The sequence below is a fragment of the Salmo salar genome, chromosome 21, assembly GCF_965601325.2.
Source record: "Salmo salar chromosome 21, fSalSal1, whole genome shotgun sequence".
Taxonomy (NCBI): domain Eukaryota; kingdom Metazoa; phylum Chordata; class Actinopteri; order Salmoniformes; family Salmonidae; genus Salmo; species Salmo salar.
The window spans coordinates 37,930,504-37,950,076 of NC_138311.1; positions in this window are offsets into that span (position 1 = coordinate 37,930,504).

Consider the following 19,573-nt stretch of genomic DNA (forward strand, 5'->3'; position numbering starts at 1 on the left):
AGACAGTGACTGACAGGCTGGCACACACGTCACAGTTACAAATAGTAGCTAGCTAGAAATTCCACAAAAATGAGTTTTTCTAAGATTTCAAAGAAAAGGAAAGTATACAATGAATGTAGGGTGTTCCAGCAAGAGTGGACATTGAAATATGTATTTATTGAGGTATCAGGGAAAGCTGTGTGCTTACTGTACAAGGAGAGCATCGCTGTCTTGAAAGACTACGCCATGTCCCTGTCAAGACAAACAGTGACATGGTGTGCTGAGGACATCACAGAGAATATGGAACAACAGTTGAAAGACAAGGTAAAGGATTTCACCTATTCCTATTTCTAGCACCATGTCACTAGCAGTGATGCACGTGACATGGTGCAGTTGTTGATATTCTTACGAGGCATAACCCTAGACTTTGAAATTACAGAGGAGCTTGCTTCTGTGCAGTCAATGAAGAGCACAACCACAGGGAAAGATTTATTGGAGGAGGTTAATAAGGGTTTGGCAAAGCTGGGACTGAGTTTTGAAAAGTTATCCAGTGTGACCACTGATGGCTACCCAAACTTGACATGAAAAAACATTGGCCTTTTGAAAAGGAAACAAGATCAAGTAGCTGAGCTGAACCCAGATCAGAAAATAATTTACCTGCATTGCATTATTCATCAAGAGGTGCTCTGTAAATGTGTTCTGAAAATGAGCATGTTGTGGATACAGTCACTAAAGTGGAAAACCACAGGGAGTTTGTCTCACTGTTGGAAGAGACAGAGTTGAGTCATGCAGATGTCCCCACCACACAAATGTGAGATGGCTGAGTTTGGAGAAGGTGCTTAAAAGGGTGTGGGACCTGAAGTCGAAGATTGCTGAGTTTTTGCAAATGGAAGGAAAATATACTGCTCAAAAAAATAAAGGGAACACTTAAACAACACATCCTAGATTTGAATGAAAGAAATAATCTTATTAAATACTTTTTTCTTTACATAGTTGAATGTGCTGACAACAAAATCACACAAAAATAATCAATGGAAATCCAATTTATCAACCCATGGAGGTCTGGATTTGGAGTCACACTCAAAATTAAAGTGGAAAACCACACTACAGGCTGATCCATCTTTGATGTAATGTCCTTAAAACAAGTCAAAATGAGGCTCAGTAGTGTGTGTGGCCTCCACGTGCCCGTTTGACCTCCCTACAACGCTTGGGCATGCTCCTGATGAGGTGGCGGATGGTCTCCTGAGGGATCTCCTCCCAGACCTGGACTAAAGCATCCGCCAACTCCTGGACAGTCTGTGGTGCAACGTGGCGTTGGTGGATGGAGCGAGACATGATGTCCCAGATGTGCTCAATTGGATTCAGGTCTGGGGAACGGGCGGGCCAGTCCATAGCATCAATGCCTTCCTCTTGCAGGAACTGCTGACACACTCCAGCCACATGAGGTCTAGCATTGTCTTGCATTAGGAGGAACCCAGGGCCAACCGCACCAGCATATGGTCTCACAAGGGGTCTGAGGATCTCATCTCGGTACCTAATGGCAGTCAGGCTACCTCTGGCGAGCACACGGAGGGCTGTGCGGCCCCCCAAAGAAATGCCACCCCACACCATGACTGACTCACCACCAAACCGGTCATGCTGGAGGATGTTGCAGGCAGCAGAACGTTCTCCACGGCGTCTCCAGACTCTGTCACGTCTGTCACATGTGCTCAGTGTGAACCTGCTTTCATCTGTGAAGAGCACAGGGCGCCAGTGGCGAATTTGCCAATCTTGGTGTTCTCTGGCAAATGCCAAACGTCCTGCACGGTGTTGGGCTGTAAGCACAACCTCCACCTGTGGACGTCGGGCCCTCATACCACCCTCATGGAGTCTGTTTCTGACCGTTTGAGCAGACACATGCACATTTGTGGCCTGCTGGAGGTCATTTTGCAGGGCTCTGGCAGTGCTTCTCCTGCTCCTCCTTGCACAAAGGCGGAGGTAGCGGTCCTGCTGCTGGGTTGTTGCCCTCCTATGGCCTCCTCCACGTCTCCTGATGTACTGGCCTGTCTCCTGGTAGCACCTCCATGCTCTGGACACTACGCTGACAGACACAGCAAACCTTCTTGCCACAGCTCGCATTGATGTGCCATCCTGGATGAGCTGCACTACCTGAGCCACTTGTGTGGGTTGAAGACTCCGTCTCATGCTACCACTAGAGTGAAAGCACCGCCAGCATTCAAAAGTGACCAAAACATCAGCCAGGAAGCATAGGAACTGAGAAGTGGTCTGTGGTCCCCACCTGCAGAACCACTCCTTTATTGGGGGTGTCTTGCTAATTGCCTATAATTTCCACCTGTTGTCTATTCCACTTGCACAACAGCATGTGAAATTTATTGTCAATCAGTGTTGCTTCCTAAGTGGACAGTTTGATTTCACAGAAGTGTGATTGACTTGGAGTTACATTGTGTTGTTTAAGTGTTCCCTTTATTTTTTTGAGCCGTGTATGTGGATTTCCCTTCAACTGCAATATAAAGAATGGTTGGCTGATTTTGCCTTCACCGTGGACATCATGGCCCTCATGAATTAACTGAATTCCAAACTACAAGGGAAAGGCCTTTTTACACATCAGATGTACAGCCTTGTCAAAGCCTTCAAGGGAAAATTACTCCTCCTGACCCGCCAAGTAGAAGCCAACAATCCCACCCACCTTCCGACACTACTAGTCTGTTCCCTATCAGATGACCAGTGGGAGAAGTATACATCACTGCTGCGTGCTTTGAACGGTGAGTTTTCTCGTTGTTTTGGGGATTTCAAAGTGTTGGAAAATGACATGCTTTTGGTATCCTCTCCTTTCACCTTCAATGTGGATAACGCTCCCACTGACCTGCAACTTGAGCCTATCGAGCCTCAGTCTGATGCAGTGATTGAAGAACTATTCAAAACAATGTCACTGACGAGGTTCTATGCATCTCTCGATGAACAAAACTTTCCAAAGATTAGGAGTTATGCTCAGAAGATGTTTGTACTGTTTGGGTCAACATATGTATGTGAACAGACATTTTCAGTAATGAAATATAACAAGTCAAGGCACAGCTCATCTCTTACTGACTCTCACCTCTCAGCAATCCTGTACATAGCGACGTCAGAAACTATATCTGACTTCACTGCTCTAGTCAATGCCCATCAGAGACTTCACTCTTCACACTGATTGAGTTGTTTAAATGTAATGTTGAGCGCTCTCTTTCTTGTGTTTTTGTGCATACCTGTTAACAAGAGTTCTGTCCATGGTGCTGAAAGCACAGTGTACTTTTCCCTCCGTGTAGTTCATTGCATGTTTAATAATGAAAATACCTACCAAAAGGAGGTGGTTTATTTCTGTGCATGTTAAAAAAGTAAAATAAGTAGCATATCTGGACGTGATTTACAGTAGATATATATGTCAAGACAGTCACACACATGATGTATAATCCTGTAATATGATTCTGGCCCGTAATGGCAAAAATGTATTCTAATGTGGCCCTCCATGGAAAATAATTGCCCAGGCCTGCTCTAGACTATCTAGGAAGGTGGCCACGAGAGCCTCGTCAGTAGGCTTGATGTCATACAGCAGTGGCCACCAACCGGTTGATTGCGATCGACTGGTCAATCTTCAAGGCATTTCTATAGAAAAGCCAAAGATAAAGGCTTGCGCTACTTTTTTTTGTTTTTGTGTTGCGCTGTTGGCGGTAGGTGCACTTGATTCAGAAGCCCTGCGCAGCGGGTATGCAAAGTGTTCCCATTTTGAACCTTTTAACCTTCCCAGGCAGACCACCTTCCCGGGCAGACCACCTTCCCAGACAGACCTCCTTCCCAGGCAGACCGGCAGATCTGTGGCTAAATAAAGAGTGCCTACCTGTGCTGCCAGTCAGATATAGCTCAATGTCACTGTGCCTACAGCTTCTAGCAAAGTTTGACACTAGCCTACATGAGGATTTCATAACTTTTAAAAACCATGACCAGAGAGAGACTGTCAAAAAATACAGAAAAGAGCTGCTGTTTTTATGAGTGAGTTTCAGCACTGTCAACACTGTTTTTATTCAACACTATTACAAAACATAAAATGTGTTTCTCCATACTACCACTCGCGCTGCAGCTGCAATTAATTATTAGCCAAGTGTATTGATAGCCCTGTGCTTTTATTATTAGCAGCAGCTCGTCGTGCCTATTTTAATATCAAGGAATATTTCACTTTCTCTGGTCTTAGGAAAAACATTAATTTGTGCATGAGGCAGATGCGGTGTGACTCGAGTTTCGCCATCAGGCAGAAGATGGTGTCCCCTCTTTCTGGTCCATCTCAACTGAGGAATGGAAGGAGAGAGTCTGCATTAGTTGTGCAGCATTTACGGTGATAAGGCCTCGCAGAAGTCAGGGCATTCATACTTCTTGCGCTTCGCGGAGCAATGCAAAGCTATTGAGCAGAGCTGTTGTGAAGGAAGTTGTCAAGGAAGTGAGTTTGTGTTCATACAGGACTTTCCATCCCCACCTACCGTCAACCAATCATGTCAATGTGGAGCTATACGGAGCTATACACATTGTTAAAAAATGTGGGAGACACACAGCGATGCGGTACTGAGCTCAATTTGGCCTCTGCATGCCTCCAGAGGCTCTGCAATTGCGTCACACTCTCCATATGGAGCCTCCGACCACATTTTTCGGATCAAGCATAATATTGCCTTTAAGAGGCGGACCCTCTGCTGCTCTCTTCCTCCCTCCGTTAAGACTAATGCCATGTTCAAAACAACTGGGAACTTGGACATCTCCGACTTCTGACTTCAGTGCGTTCAAGACAACTGGGGGGGGGGGGAGTGATCCAACTGGGAAAAGTTTTTTTGAATGGTTATCCAACTCAGAATTCCAAATCGGAAACTCGGGCATCTTTCTGAGTTCCTAGTTGTCTTGAAAGCACCATGAGTATCATTAGTCCAATAAAATAAAAAATACAATTATTTGTAAATTATTTCAATTTATGCTCAACTGTGTCTCAGCTGTGCCTTGCAAATTCTATACCAACTGATCTATTTTATTATCAAAGCTAGAGTTTTGTCAGGCCAGGCAAATAGCCAAAACTCTTTGTTAATTTATTAGGCCTACTGCATAAACGTCATTCCTACAGAACTGTTTTGTTAGGTTAATGTAAAAAAATTGAAGTCATCTTTTTTTCTTTTGTTTTTATCTGAGCAGTAGATCTTAGCTTGCTTTTTGACTGCGAACGTGATCTTGGCTCAGAAATGGTAGCCTACCATAGAACTCCCTGGCCACCCCCGGGGATGTCGTCACTGTTGGTAACACAGTCCCCTTGGTTGTTGTACAGAGAAAGGATGGGTGCATTTCTCCTCTTTCTCCAGACCCTGGAGTTTTGACTTGTGCTGGATATTCTTCTGTTCTTCCTGATAGAGGGTGGAAAGGTGTCCCTTGGTTTCAGCCATCTCTTGGGCCATGTCCCACTCCCTCTAGCTGGAGGAGGCTAAGACATTAGAAGGCCTTGACTGCTGGGTCCTGAAGGATGTATTAATCCGAAAGGACCCCCTACCTACTCTCACTAGGCTTTCCCATTCTAAGGACACGGTCAGCATCCTGTGGTCTGAGAAGTGCACAGGTTGGCTTGTCAGGGAGAACATTCTCAGATGATTGATTGTAGTTCCTGTGTGCAACAGTCTCTCCTGGGCCTTTGTCTCGAAGGGCACAGTTGAAGACTCCCCCCACCAGGACTGGTGTGGGGGTGAGCAGGAGTAACCGAAGCTGTTTGAAGAGGGTTACTTTCTCGGCCACGTTGGTGGGGCTGTACACATTGATGACCCTCAGGGGACGAACCCTGAATCTTGAGTTCAAAGACGAGGATTCGCCCGCTCTTGACTACCCTGCTGGACTTCAGTTTGAGGTGGGAGGATGTATCAAATCAAATTTTATTGGTCACATACACATGGTTACCAGATGTTATTGCGAGTGTAGCGAAATGCTTATGCTTCTAGATCCAACAGTGCAGCAGTATCTAACAGGTAATATGTAACAATTCCACAACTAAACCTAATATCTAACAAATTCCACAACAAAACCTAATACACACAATCTAGTAAAGGAATGAGATGAGAATATATCAGTATAAAATACATGGATGAGCATTGACAGGGCGGCTAAGATGCAATAGATACAGTTGAAGTTGGAAGTTTACATACACCTTAGCCAAATACCTTTAAACTCAGTTTTTCACAATTCCTGACATTTAATCCTAGCAAAAATTGTCATAGGTCAGTTAGGATCACCACTTTATTTTAAGAATGTGAAATGTCAGAATAATAGTAGAGAGAATGATTTATTTCAGCTTGTATTTCTTTCATCGCATTCCCAGTGGGTCAGAAGTTTACATACACTAAATTAGTATTTGGTAGCATTGCCTTTAAATTGATTAAATTGGGTCAAATGTTTTGGGTTGTCTTTTTGGGTTGCCTCCTTGCGCGCACACACTTTTTCAGTTCTGCCCACAAATTTTCTATAGGATTGAGGTCAGGGCTTTGTGATGGCCACTCCAATACCTTGACTTTGTTGTCCTTAAGCCATTTTGCCACAACTTTGGTAGTGTGCTAGGGGTCATTGTCCATTTGGAAGAGCCATTTGCGACCAAGCTTTAACTTCCTGACTGCTGTCTTGAGATGTTGCTTCAACATATCCACATAATTTTCCTACCTTTTCCTGCCATCTATTTTGTGAAGTGCACCAGTCCCTCCTGCAGCAAAGCACCCCCACAACATGACGCTTCCACCCCCGTGCTTCACAATTGGGATGGTGTTCTTCGGCTTGCAAGCCTCACCCTTTTTCCTCCAAACATAACGATGGGCATTATGGCCAAACAGTTCTATTTTTGTTTCATCAGACCAGAGGACATTTCTCCAAAAAGTACGATCTTTGTCCCCATGTGCAGTTGCAAACCGTAGTCTGGCTTTTTTATGGCGGTTTTGGAGCAGTGGACTCTTCCTTGCTGAGCGGCCTTTCAGTTTATGGCAATATATGACTCATTTTACTGTGGATATAGATACATTTGTACCTGTTTCCTCAAGCATCTTCACAAGGTACTTTGCTGTTGTTCCGGGATTGATTTGCACATTTCGCACCAAAGTATATTCATCTCTAGGAGACAGAACACGTCTCCTTCCTGAGCGGTATGACGGCAGCGTGGTCCCATGGTGCTTATACTTGCGTACTATTGTCTGTACAGAAGAACGTGGTACCTTCAGGTGTTTGGAAATTGCTCCAATGGATGAACCAGACTTGTGGAGTTCTACGTTTTTTTTCTCAGGTCTTGGCTGATTTCTTTTGACTTTCCCATGATGTCAAGCAAAGAGGCACTGAGTTTGAAGGTAGGCCTTGAAATACATCCACAGGTACACCTCCAATTGACTCAAATGATGTCAATTACCCTATCAGAAACTTCCAAAGCCATGACATCATTTTCTGGAGCTTACCAAGCTGTTTAAAGGCACAGTCAACTCAGTGTATTTAAAATTCTGACCCGCTGGAATTGTGATACAGTGAATTATAAGTGAAATAATCTGTCTGTAAACAATTGTTGGAATAATTACTTGTGCCATGCACAAAGTAGATGTCCTAACCAACTTGCCAAAACTATACTTTGTTAACAAGAAATTTGTAGAGTGGTTGAAAAACGAGTTTTAAATACTCCAACCTAAGTGTATGTAAACTTCCGACTTCAACTGTATCATAGAACACAGTATATACATATGAAATGAGTAATGCAAGATATGTAAACATTCTTAAAGTGCCATTATTAAGGTGACAAGTGTTCCATTTTTTAAAGTCTCTCTGATATCCAATAGTTCTCCCAGCTGTATGTAATAACACTTAAGGTTTTCTGGGCTTAAAATGTAAGAAATAATACATATAAAAACAAAATACTGCACAGTTTCCTAAGGACTAGAAACGAAGCTGCCATCTTGCTTGAGAAGGACGGGAAGGGTGCTGGTTCTGGTCTGGTTCTGCTTGTCTAGTAATGATCTGTTTGAGTGGAGGAAGGACAACCTCAGAGCGAGCAGGTGCAGCCTGAAGCCCTCGACCTGAAGGTCGACTGTGACACTCCCCTGTAGCCTGCTCACTTCCTGGCATAGATTGGTTTCTTTAGGTACTTCCTCTGCACCTCAGCGATGGTAGCTGTCATGGGGGTTGTCTGGTTACAGGTCTGCTCCGGTCCTGCAGGGGGAGGAAGGACAACTTCAGAGTGAGCAGACACCTGGTAGCCCATGACCCAGAGGTCAATGGAGGCACTCCACTGTAGTCTGCTCGCTCCAGGTGTGCTGGTGTCTTTTGTCCTTCCTTCCTTGTCCACTGGACCAGAGAGACAGAGCAAGTTGCGGTCAAGCCACTGTTACCATTGCTCCCTCCTGGTCCTTCCAAAGAAAGGATAGTGGAATATGAGGGTAGAGCGAGGGACACAACCCTAGAAAATCTCCACCACGCAGGGTCGTGGGTAATAAAGAGAAAACACTACCACATATCACCTAAATTGGTACAGCACTCTCACTAACGGGTGCAACAAACATAGCCTCTTACAGGACATGCCTTGACACATTACTGAGTGACAAACAACAATTACATGCAACTACTAGTGTTTGAAAGGTTTGTGATGCTCCAGAAATGTAGTATGTTACTGTATTCAGCTTTTAAGTAATTTACTGACAGAAATTGACTAATTAACTAATATAGAGTTTCAGGACAAGCTATGTAGCATTTGTAAAGCACAGTATGTTACCATATTCTGTGGGGGAGGAGCATTCCCACTAACGGGTGCACCAAATACAACCTCTTACAAGACATGCCTTAAAATATGTTCATGAGCCATAGACTCTTTCCCCGCCCACAACATTTCCCCCCAATGCACTGTGCATTCTACTGTGCAATTTTACTGTGCATTCTTCTGTGTTTCACTGTTGAAATTACAGTGTGCTGTAAAACAAATGTATGACATTTTACTGTCCATTTAACGGTAGTATATTGTTGATTAATACAGATAAAATAAAACAATGGCTACCAGTGTGATTATAGACACCTTCAAAGTCCTGAATCCTGCAACTCTTTTTCCTGTGGATGCGTGCCCCGTGGAGGTGGTAGATTGGCACGGCTGTGGTCTGGTGCACGCTGGTTAATCCTGCCATTCACGCGTGTGAGCGTGTGTGGGGGAGAATATGTCTGTGGTCTGGTGCCTGCTGGTTACTCCAACCAGTCACACATAGTGGCGTGCCACAATACCCTACCACGCTCACATGTAACACGGACCTTGCCAGGACGACATTTCCGCACCCCTGCTAAACAAAAAGATAACACACTTGCAACTTCAGGCTACACACACACACACACACACACACACACACACACACACACACACACACACACACACACACACACACACACACACACACAGGCCTTGGTACTGACATTGCTCATTACTCCCCACTACACCAGATTGGCTCCAGTCCAAATCAGTGTCCACATAGGTCCAGGTAGCATCCTATTATATGGTTGGATTTCATGGACACGTACCGCAGTATTAAGCAGCCGACAGGACTCTGAAAAAGTATAATTGCGTCCTGATAATTCCAATTAACCATTTCTAAATTAATGAATTGCCTTTCAGGCACCATTTGATTCAATTAATCATCTTTGTGCACATTTGATACCACATCTGTGTGTAAATATAGAACAGACACATTTACAGCAACAAATGAAATGGCACTATTTATACTACCCTATTCTATTTATACTACCCTATTCTCTATGAAGTGCAATATATAGTGATATATATATATATATATATATATATATCACTATATATTGCACTTTATATATATATATATATATATATATATATATCACTATATATTGCACTTCATAGAGAATAGGGTGCATTTGGGATGCAGCAATGAAGAACGATTCTCAAAATATGAAGTTTGTGTGTTATTTTGCCTTGTCATTCCACAAGTCAGTCAGTTACAGTATTAACACAGCTCCCATCTACTGCAATGATGAATATAAAAAAGTTTCATGGAAGGAATAGAATGAGCCCTGTCGTTGCCTTGTCAGTAATGAATAAACCATGTTTTAAATCAGTGTGTGTGTGTGTGTCTGTGTTCTTAATTGGAGAAAACCTGCTCCCCTACCAGCCTGTGACCTTGGCTCATTGTAGCCAATTAGAGTAGCGTTCAACTACAGGCATCCTCCAACCATGTTTTCACTCATTACAAACCACCTGAACAAAGAACAACTTCGATACCTCACCAGGTCTCATCACTTCAACAACAATGGTGTAATGAGAACCCATGTTGCTTACCGTTGTGTTCAATGAAGTCACTTGTTTTTATCAAGCTCTTGATTTGTGTTGGTGATCTGTATCCTGACGTTTTGCTGCACTGGAGCTGCAGTAACTAAAACAATACAGAGAACGATCAAAACTGTACACCTGTAATTTTATAGTAATGCAACAATGAAATTCTGTCACTTGTATTCTTGAATTTGAACATTTTTGATTTCGAACATCTGACAAACGTCTAAGGAACATCAATCAAGCCTAAAGCGTTTGCTTTTACTTAAACTGTTTTACTTAACCTTCCTCACCATCTTAAATAAACATGCCCCACTCAAAAAATGTAGAACTAGGAATAGATATAGTCCTTGGTTCACTCCAGACCTGTCTGCCCTTGACCAGCACAAAACATCCTGTGGCGTTCTGCATTGGCATCGAATAGCCCCCGTGATATGCAACTTTTCAGGGAAGTTAGGAACAAATATACACAGGCAGTTAGAAAAGCTAAGGCTAGCTTTTTCAAACAGAAATTTGCATCCTGTAGTACTAACTCAAACAAGTTCTGGGACACTGTAAAGTCTATGGAGAATAAGAGCACCTCCTCCCAGCTACCAACTGCTCTGAGGCTAGGAAACACTGTTACCACCGATAAATCCACTATAATTGAACATTTCAACAAGCATTTCTCTACGGCTGGCCATGCTTTCCACCAGGCTACCCCTACCCCGGTCAACTGCCCGGCACCCTCCACAGCAACCTGCCAAAGCCCCCACCATTTCTCCTTCACCCAAATCCAGATAGCCGATGTTCTGAAAGAGCTGCAAAATCTGGACCCATACAAATCAGCCGGGCTAGACAATCTGGACACATTCTTTCTAAAATGATCTGCCGAAATTGTTGCAACCCCTATTACTAGCCTGTTCAACCTCTCTTTCTTATTGTCTGAGAATCCCAAAGATTGGAAAGCTGCCGCAGTCATCCCCCTTTTCAAAGGGGGTGACACTCTAGACCCAAAATGCTACAGTACTACATCTATCCTACCCTGTCTTTCTAAGGTCTTCGAAAGCCAAGTTAACAAACAGATTACCGACCATTTCGAATCCCACCGTACCTTCTCTGCTATGCAATCTGGTTTCAGAGCTGGTCGTGGGTGCACCTCAGCCACGCTCAAGGTCCTAAACGACATCATAACCGCCATCGATAAGAGACATTACTGTGCAGCCATATTCATCGACCTGGCCAAGGCTTTCGACTCTGTCGATCACCACATTCTTATTGGCAGACTCGACAGCCTTGGTTTTTCAAATGATTGCCTCGCCTGGTTCACCAACTACTTCTCTGATAGAGTTTAGTGTGTCAAATCGAAGGGCCTGTTGTCCGGACCTCTGGCAGTCTCTATGGGGGTGCCACAGGGTTCAATTCTCTGGCTGACTCTTTTCTCTGTATACATCAATGATGTTGCTCTTGCTGCGGGTGATTCTCTGATCCACCTCTATGCAGACGACACCATTCTGTATACTTCTGGCCCCTCTTTGGACACTGTGTTAACAAACCTCCAGACGAGCTTCAATGCCATACAACACTCCTTCCGTGGCCTCCAACTGCTCTTAAACGCAAGTAAAACTAAATGCATGCTATTCAACCCATCTCTGCCCGCACCTGCCCGCCCGTCCAGCATCACTACTCTGGACGGTTCTGACTTAGAATTTGTGGACAACTACAAATACCTAGGTGTCTGGTTAGACTGGAAACTCTCCTTCCAGACTCACATTAAATATCTCCAATCCAAAATTAAATCTAGAATTGGCATCCTATTTCGCAACAAAGCATCCGTCACTCATGCTGCCAAACATACCCTCGTAAAACTGACCATACTACCGATCCTCGACTTCGGTGATGTCATTTACAAAATAGCCTCCAACACTCTATTCAACAAATTGGATGTAGTCTATCACAATGCCATCCATTTTGTCACCAAAGCCCCATATACTACCCACCACTGCGACCTGTATGCTCTGGTTGGCTGGCCCTCGCTTCATACTCATCGCCAAACCCACTGGCTCCATGTCATCTACAAGTCTCTGCTAGGTAAAGCCACACCTTATCTCAGCTCACTGGTCACCATAGCAGCACCCACGCATAGCATGCGCTCCAGCAGGTATATCTCACTGGTCACCCCCAAAGCCAATTCTTCCTTTGGCCGCCTCTCCTTCCAGTTCTCTGCTGCCAATGACTGGAACGAACTGCAAAAATCACTAAAGCTGGAGACTCTTACCTCCCTGACTAGCTTTAAGCACCAGCTGTCAGAGCAGCTCACAGATCACTGCACCTGTACATAGCTCATCTGCAAATAGCCCATCCAATCTATCTCATCCCCATACTGTATTTATTTATTTATCTTGCTCCTTTGCACCCCAGTATCTCTACTTGCACATTCATCTTCTGCACATTCTACCGTTCCAGTGTTTAATTGGTATATTGTAATTACTTCGCCACCATGGCCTATTTATTGCCTTTACCTCTCTTATCCTACCTCATTTGCACATGCTGTATATAGATTTTTCTACTGTATTATTGATTGTATGTTTGTTTATTCCATATGTAACTCTGTGTTGTTGTATGTGTCGAACTGCTTTGCTTTATCTTGGCCAGGTCGCAGTTTCAAATGAGAACTTGTTCTCAACCAGCCTACCTGGTTAAATAAAGCTGAAATCAAATTAAAACATTTTTTTTTTTAAATCTTTCCATCTTGGGTAAACTGTTTGGACGCTACAGATGATTTTGTGAGAAGACTGATTTTCGCGATGTCTCATTGTCTGACAAACACTGCTCTAGCTCTGTCAGCTTTCACCGCAGATGCGGAAGTGATACAGTACAAAGGCGGATTCGGTGGATTGAGACGGATATCTCTAGTTTAAACTGATGGATTTCTTTGGGGATTTTTGTATTATGCTAATTAGATTTCTGCAAGGACATCTACCTTATTAAGAACCGATCATAGAAACACGCTGTTTTCACATATGTAGGCACTGGTTTGCTGCTAGAGATAATGAATGAGGTTGAAAGGGGTTGCCAAGTGACAGACTATCAATAACATTTCAAGTAACTAACTACTAATCCCTGTGGCTCAGTTGGTAGAGCATGGTGTTTGCAATGCCAGCGTGGTGTGTGCAACGCCAGGGTTGTGGGTTTGATTCCCACGGGGGGCCAGTACAAAAAAATTAAATGTATGCAATCACTACTGTAAGTCACTCTGGATAAGAGCGTCTGCTAAATTACTAAAATGTAATGTGTAAATGTAATCCTAAACTTAACCCTTACCACAACCCTAACCTACCCTTTATTCTAAACCTAACCGTAACCTTAGAAATAGTTTGTTGATAATATGACCATCTGTAGAGCATCTACCAGTGGAGGGTCCTAAGAGGAGGGATTGGAAGACCATGAACTGACATGTTGTCCACCCAATCAAAGGATCAGAGAATTAATCTAGTACTGAAAGCATAAACTAAAGCTAGCTGGCACTGCATTACATGTCGTGAGTAGTTGACTCAGAGAGAAAGTTGAAAAATAATTTATCCCAAAATTAAGTAGAAGCAAAAGAGAGAGAGAGATATTTGGTTGTATTTTTTAAAACTTTCACTTAGATAGCAAATGCAGCTAGTTTAGCCTACTGAAACACCTGGATCAAACAGAGGGATGCTTTGTCAGCTAGCTGGCTATGACTATTCAACAGAACACGGGAACCCTTCAGAGTCAAGGTAAGGTTTTGGTTTTAGTAATTTATTGCCGCTTGGGCTTGCCGGTGTAACTGCTAAAGAGCTTTCGGACTATACACTGCACTGCATGATTGTAGCGGTTTATTAACTAGTTGAGTAGGACATGACATTGCTGTAGGCTGTGTGCAACGTTTAGCGGTCATGGCCTGGAAAGTTTTTTTTCGCCTGGTCACAGAAAGCTGATGTGCCATGCACTGACAAGAGAAGGGAAAAGGTGAGAGGAGGAAACCACGTAGATAGTTGTGAGAAGGAATGACTGTATATAGTGCATTCAGAAAGTATTCAGACCCCTTCACTTTTTCCACATTTTGTTACTTTACAGCCTTATTCTGAAATTGATTAAATCATATTTTCCCCTCATGAATCTACACACAAAACCCCATAATGACAAACAAAAACTGTTTTTATTTTAGCATATGTACAAAAACCTACTGAAATATCACATTTACATTAGCATTAAGACCCTTTACTCATTACTTTGTTGATGCACCTTTGGCAGCAATTACAGCCTCAAGTCATCTTGGGTATGACACTACAAGCTTGGCAAACCTGTATTTGGGACGTTTCTCCCATTCTTCTCTGCAGATCCTCTCAAGCTCTGTCAGGTTGGATTGAGAGCGTCACTGCACAGCTATTTTCAGGTCTCTCCAGAGATGTTTGATCGGGTTCATGTCCGGCCTCAATGTGCTGGGCCACTCAAGGGCATTAAGAGACTTGTCCCGAAGCCACTCCAGCATTGTCTTGTCTGTGTGCTTAGGGATGTTATTCTGTTGGAAGGTGAACCTTTGCCCCAGTCTGAGGTCCTGAGCGCTCTGGAGCAGGTTTTCATCAAGGATCTCTCTATACTTTACTCCATTCATCTTTCCCTCGATCCTATCTACTTTTCCAGTCCCTGCCGCTGAAAAACATCCCCACAGCATGATGCTGCCACCACGATGCTTCACCGTAGGGATGGTGCCAGGTTTCCTCCTAACGTGACGCTTGGCATTCAGGCCAAAGAGTTCAATCTTGGTTTCATCAGACCAGAGAATCTTGTTTCTCATGGTCTTAGAGTCCTTTAGGTGCCTTTTGGCAAACTCCAAGCGGGCTGTCATGTGCTTTTTACTGAGGATTGGCTTCCATCTGGCCACTCTACCATAAGGCCTGATTGGTGGTGCTGCAGAGATGGTTGTCTTTCTAGAAGGTTCTCCCATCTCCACAAAAGAACTCTGGAGATCTTTCAGAGTAACCATCGGGTTCTTGGTCACCTCCCTGACCAAGGCCCTTCTCCCCCGGTTGCTCAGCTTGGCCGGGCGGCCAGCTCTAGGAAGAGTCTTAGTGGTTCCAAACTTCCATTTTAGAATAATGGAGGCCACTGTGTTTTTGGGGACCGTTTTTGGTACCTTTCCCCTTTGACCTCATGGCTTGGTTTTTGCTCTGACATTCAATTTCATCTGTGGGACCTTATATAGACAGGTGTGTGCCTTTCCAAATCATGTCTAATCAATTGAATGTACCGCAGGTGGTCTCCAATCAAGTTGTCGAAACATCTCAAGGATGATCAATGGAAACAGGATGCACCAGAGCTCAATTTCGAGACTCATAGCAAAGGGGCTGAATACTTATGAAAATAAGGTATTTCTTTTTTTTTATTTTGAACGAATTTTCAAATATTTCTAAAACCCTGTTCTCACTTTGTCATCATGGGGTATTGTGTGTAGATTGATGAGGAAAAACATTACTTTAATCAATTTTAGTATAAGGCTGTAATGGGGTCTGAATACTTTCCGAATGCACTGTACATTTATACTGACTCTACACACATGCACACCCACTCACTTACAAGCTGCTGCTTCTCTGTTTATCTTATAGCCTGTTGCCTAGTCACCTTACTCCTATACATATCTACCTCCATCATCACTCCAGTATTCCTGCTCATTGTAAACATGGCATTGGAACTGACCCTCTATATACATTATATACAGTAGTATGCTTACTTACTTACTTATTGTGTTCTTCATATTTCTTCTTATTTTATTTTTTTGTAATACATTGTTATTGATTATTGCATTATTGGGTTTTGAGTTTGCAAGAAAAGAAATTTCACTGCACTTGTGCATGTGACATTAATACTTGAAACTTGATTCTAGTTTAGGGTTACATAACATTGGTTGGAATCAACAAAGAATGCTCCATGTCATTGGATTTAGGTTGCAAGTTGGGTGAAAAAAAATACAAAATCCCTTACCTTGATGTCATTAGCATAAATTACATGGAAACAATTTTTTTTAACCAGCTTTTGCCCAGTAGGCAGCATGGTGTTTCATACATTTTTGTACTTGAGAAATACTGCACTGAACATCTTAGCTAGATGTAAAATGTATGGCTAAAACCTCTTCAGCAAAAACATACAAATTAAATATAGTTGTGAGCAGCAATGAACGGGGTTCACGTAATGACTGAAAGAACACAAGATTAGTTGGATAACTAATCAATCACTATATCATGTAGGAACTACAGTGCCTTCAGAAAGTATTTATACCCCTTGACGTATTTCACATTTTATTGTGTTACAGCCAGAATTCAAAATGGATTACATTTATTTACTTTCTCACCCTTCTACACACAATACCCCATAACATGTTTTTAAAAATGTTTGCAAATGTATTGAAAATGAAACACATAAATATATAATTGATATAGTATTCACACCCCTGATTCAATACATGTTAGAATCCCCTTTGGAAGTGACTACAGCTGTGAGTCTTTCTGGGTAAGTCGAAGAGTTTGCACACCTGGATTGTTGAATATTTGCACATTATTCTTTGAGAAATCCTTCAAGCTCGGTCAAGTTGGCTGTTGATCATTGACCAAGTCCTGACATAGATGTTCAAGCCAATTTATGTCAAAACTGTAACTCGGCCACTAAGGAACATTCAGTGTCGTCTTGGTAAGCAACTGCATTGTCTATTTGGCCTTGTGTTTTAGGTTACTCTCCTGCTGAATGGTGAATTTGTCTCCCAGTGTATGTTGAAAAGCAGACAATCAGGTTTTCCTTAAGGATTTTACCTGTGCTTAGCTCTATTCCATTTTTTTTATTCTAAAAAAACTCCCTAGTCCTGGCCAATGACAAGCATACCTATAACATGATGCAGCCAAAACCAAGCGTGAAAATATGAAGAGTGGTACTCAGTGATGTGAGGGATTTGCCCCAAACATCAGATTTTCTATTCAGGACAAAAAGTCAATTTCTTAGCCATACTTTTTGCAGTTTTACTTTTCTGCCTAATTGCAAACAGGATACATGTTCTTGAATATTTTTATTCTGTACAGGCTTTCTTTTCACTCTGTCATTTAGATTAGTATTGTGGAGTAACTACAATGTTGTTGATCCATCCTCAATTTTCTCCTATCACAGACATTAAACCCTGTAACCTTTTTAACCTGTTGGGGATAGGGGGCAGTATTTGCACGGCCGGATAAAAAACGTACCCGATTTAATCTGGTTACTACTCCTGCCCAGTAACTAGAATATGCATATACTTGCTTGATTTGGATAGAAAACACCCTAAAGTTTCTAAAACTGTTTGAATGGTGTCTGTGAGTATAACAGAACTCATTTGGCAGGCCAAAACCTGAGAAGATTCCAAACAGGAAGCGCCCTCTCTGACCATTTCTTGGCCTTCTTTGACATCTCTATCCTAAACAAAGGATCTCTGCTGTAACGTGACATTTTCTAACGCTCCCATAGGCTCTCAGAAGGCGCCAGAAAGTTGAATGATGACTTTGCAGGCCATGGCTGAAAAACAGTAGCGCATTTGGTAAGTGGTCGATCTGAGAACAATGAGACTGGCGTGCGCGTGCACGAGACGACTCTGTTTACATTTTCAGTCTTTGAACGAAAACAACGACTCCCGGTCGGAATATTATCGCTTTTGTACGAGAAAAATAGCATAAAAATTGATTTTAAACAGCGTTTGACATGCTTCGAAGTACGGTAATGGAATATTTTGAATTTTTTTGTCACGAAACGCGCCACCCTTCGTTACCCTTCGGATAGTGTCTTGAACGCACGAACAAAACGCCGCTATTTGGATATAACTATGGATTATTTGGAACCAAACCAATATTTGTTATTGAAGTAGAAGTCCTGGGAGTGCATTCTGACGAAGAACAGCAAAGGTAATCCAATTTTTCTTATAGTAAATCTGAGTTTGGTGAGTGCCAAACTTGGTGGGTGTCAAAATAGCTAGCCCGTGATGGCGAGCTATCTACTCAGAATATTGCAAAATGTGCTTTTGCCGAAAAGCCATTTTAAAAACGGACATAGGGATTGCATAAAGGAGTTCTGTATCTATAATTCTTAAAATAATTGTTATGTTTTTTGTGAACGTTTATCGTGAGTAATTTAGTAAATTCACCAGAAGTGTTCGGTGCGAATGCTAGTCACATGCTAGTCACATGCTAATGTAAAAAGCTGGTTTTTGATATAAATATGAACTTTATTGAACAAAACATGCATGTATTGTATAACATAATGTCCTAGGAGTGTCATCTGATGAAGATCATCAAAGGTTAGTGTTGCATTTAGCTGTGGTTTTGGTTTATGTGACATTATATGCTAGCTTGAAAAATGGGTGTCTGATTATTTCTGGCTGGGTACTCTGCTGACATAATCTAATGTTTTGCTTTCGTTGTAAAGCCTTTTTGAAATCGGACAGTGTGGTTAGATTAACCTCTCTAGGGTAGGGGGCAGTATTTGCACGGCCGGATAAAAAACGTACCCGATTTAATCTGGTTATTACTACTGCCCAGAAACTAGAATATGCATATAATTGTTTGATTTGGATAGAAAACACCCTAAAGTTTCTAAAACTGTTTGAATGGTGTCTGTGAGTATAACAGAACTCATATGGCAGGCAAACACCTGAGAAGATTCCAAACAGGAAGTTCCCTCTCTGACCATTTCTTGGCCTTCTACACTCTCTTTATTGAAAACTGAGGATCTCTGCTGTAACGTGACACTTCCTACGACTCCCATAGGCTCTCAGAGGGCGCCAGAACGTTGAATGATGACTTTGCAGGCCATGGCTGAAAAACAGTAGCGCATTTGGTAAGTGGTCGATCAGAGAACAATGAGACGGAGGCGCGCGAGTGCACGTGAAGAGTCCATTTTAGATTTTTAGTCTTTGAACGAAAACAGGGTTTCCCGGTCGGAATATTATCGCTTTTTTACGAGAAACATCGCATAAAAATTGATTTTAAACAGCGGTTGACATGCTTCGAAGTACGGTAATGGAATATTTAGATTTTTTTTGTCACGATACGCGCCGGGCACGTCACCCTTCGTTACCCTTCAGATAGTGTCTTGAACGCACAAACAAAACAGAGGATATTTGAACATAACTATGGATTATTTTGAACCAAACCAACATTTGTTATTGAAGTAGAAGTCCTGGGAGTGCATTCTGACAAAGAACAGCAAAGGTAATCCAATTTTTCTTATAGTAAA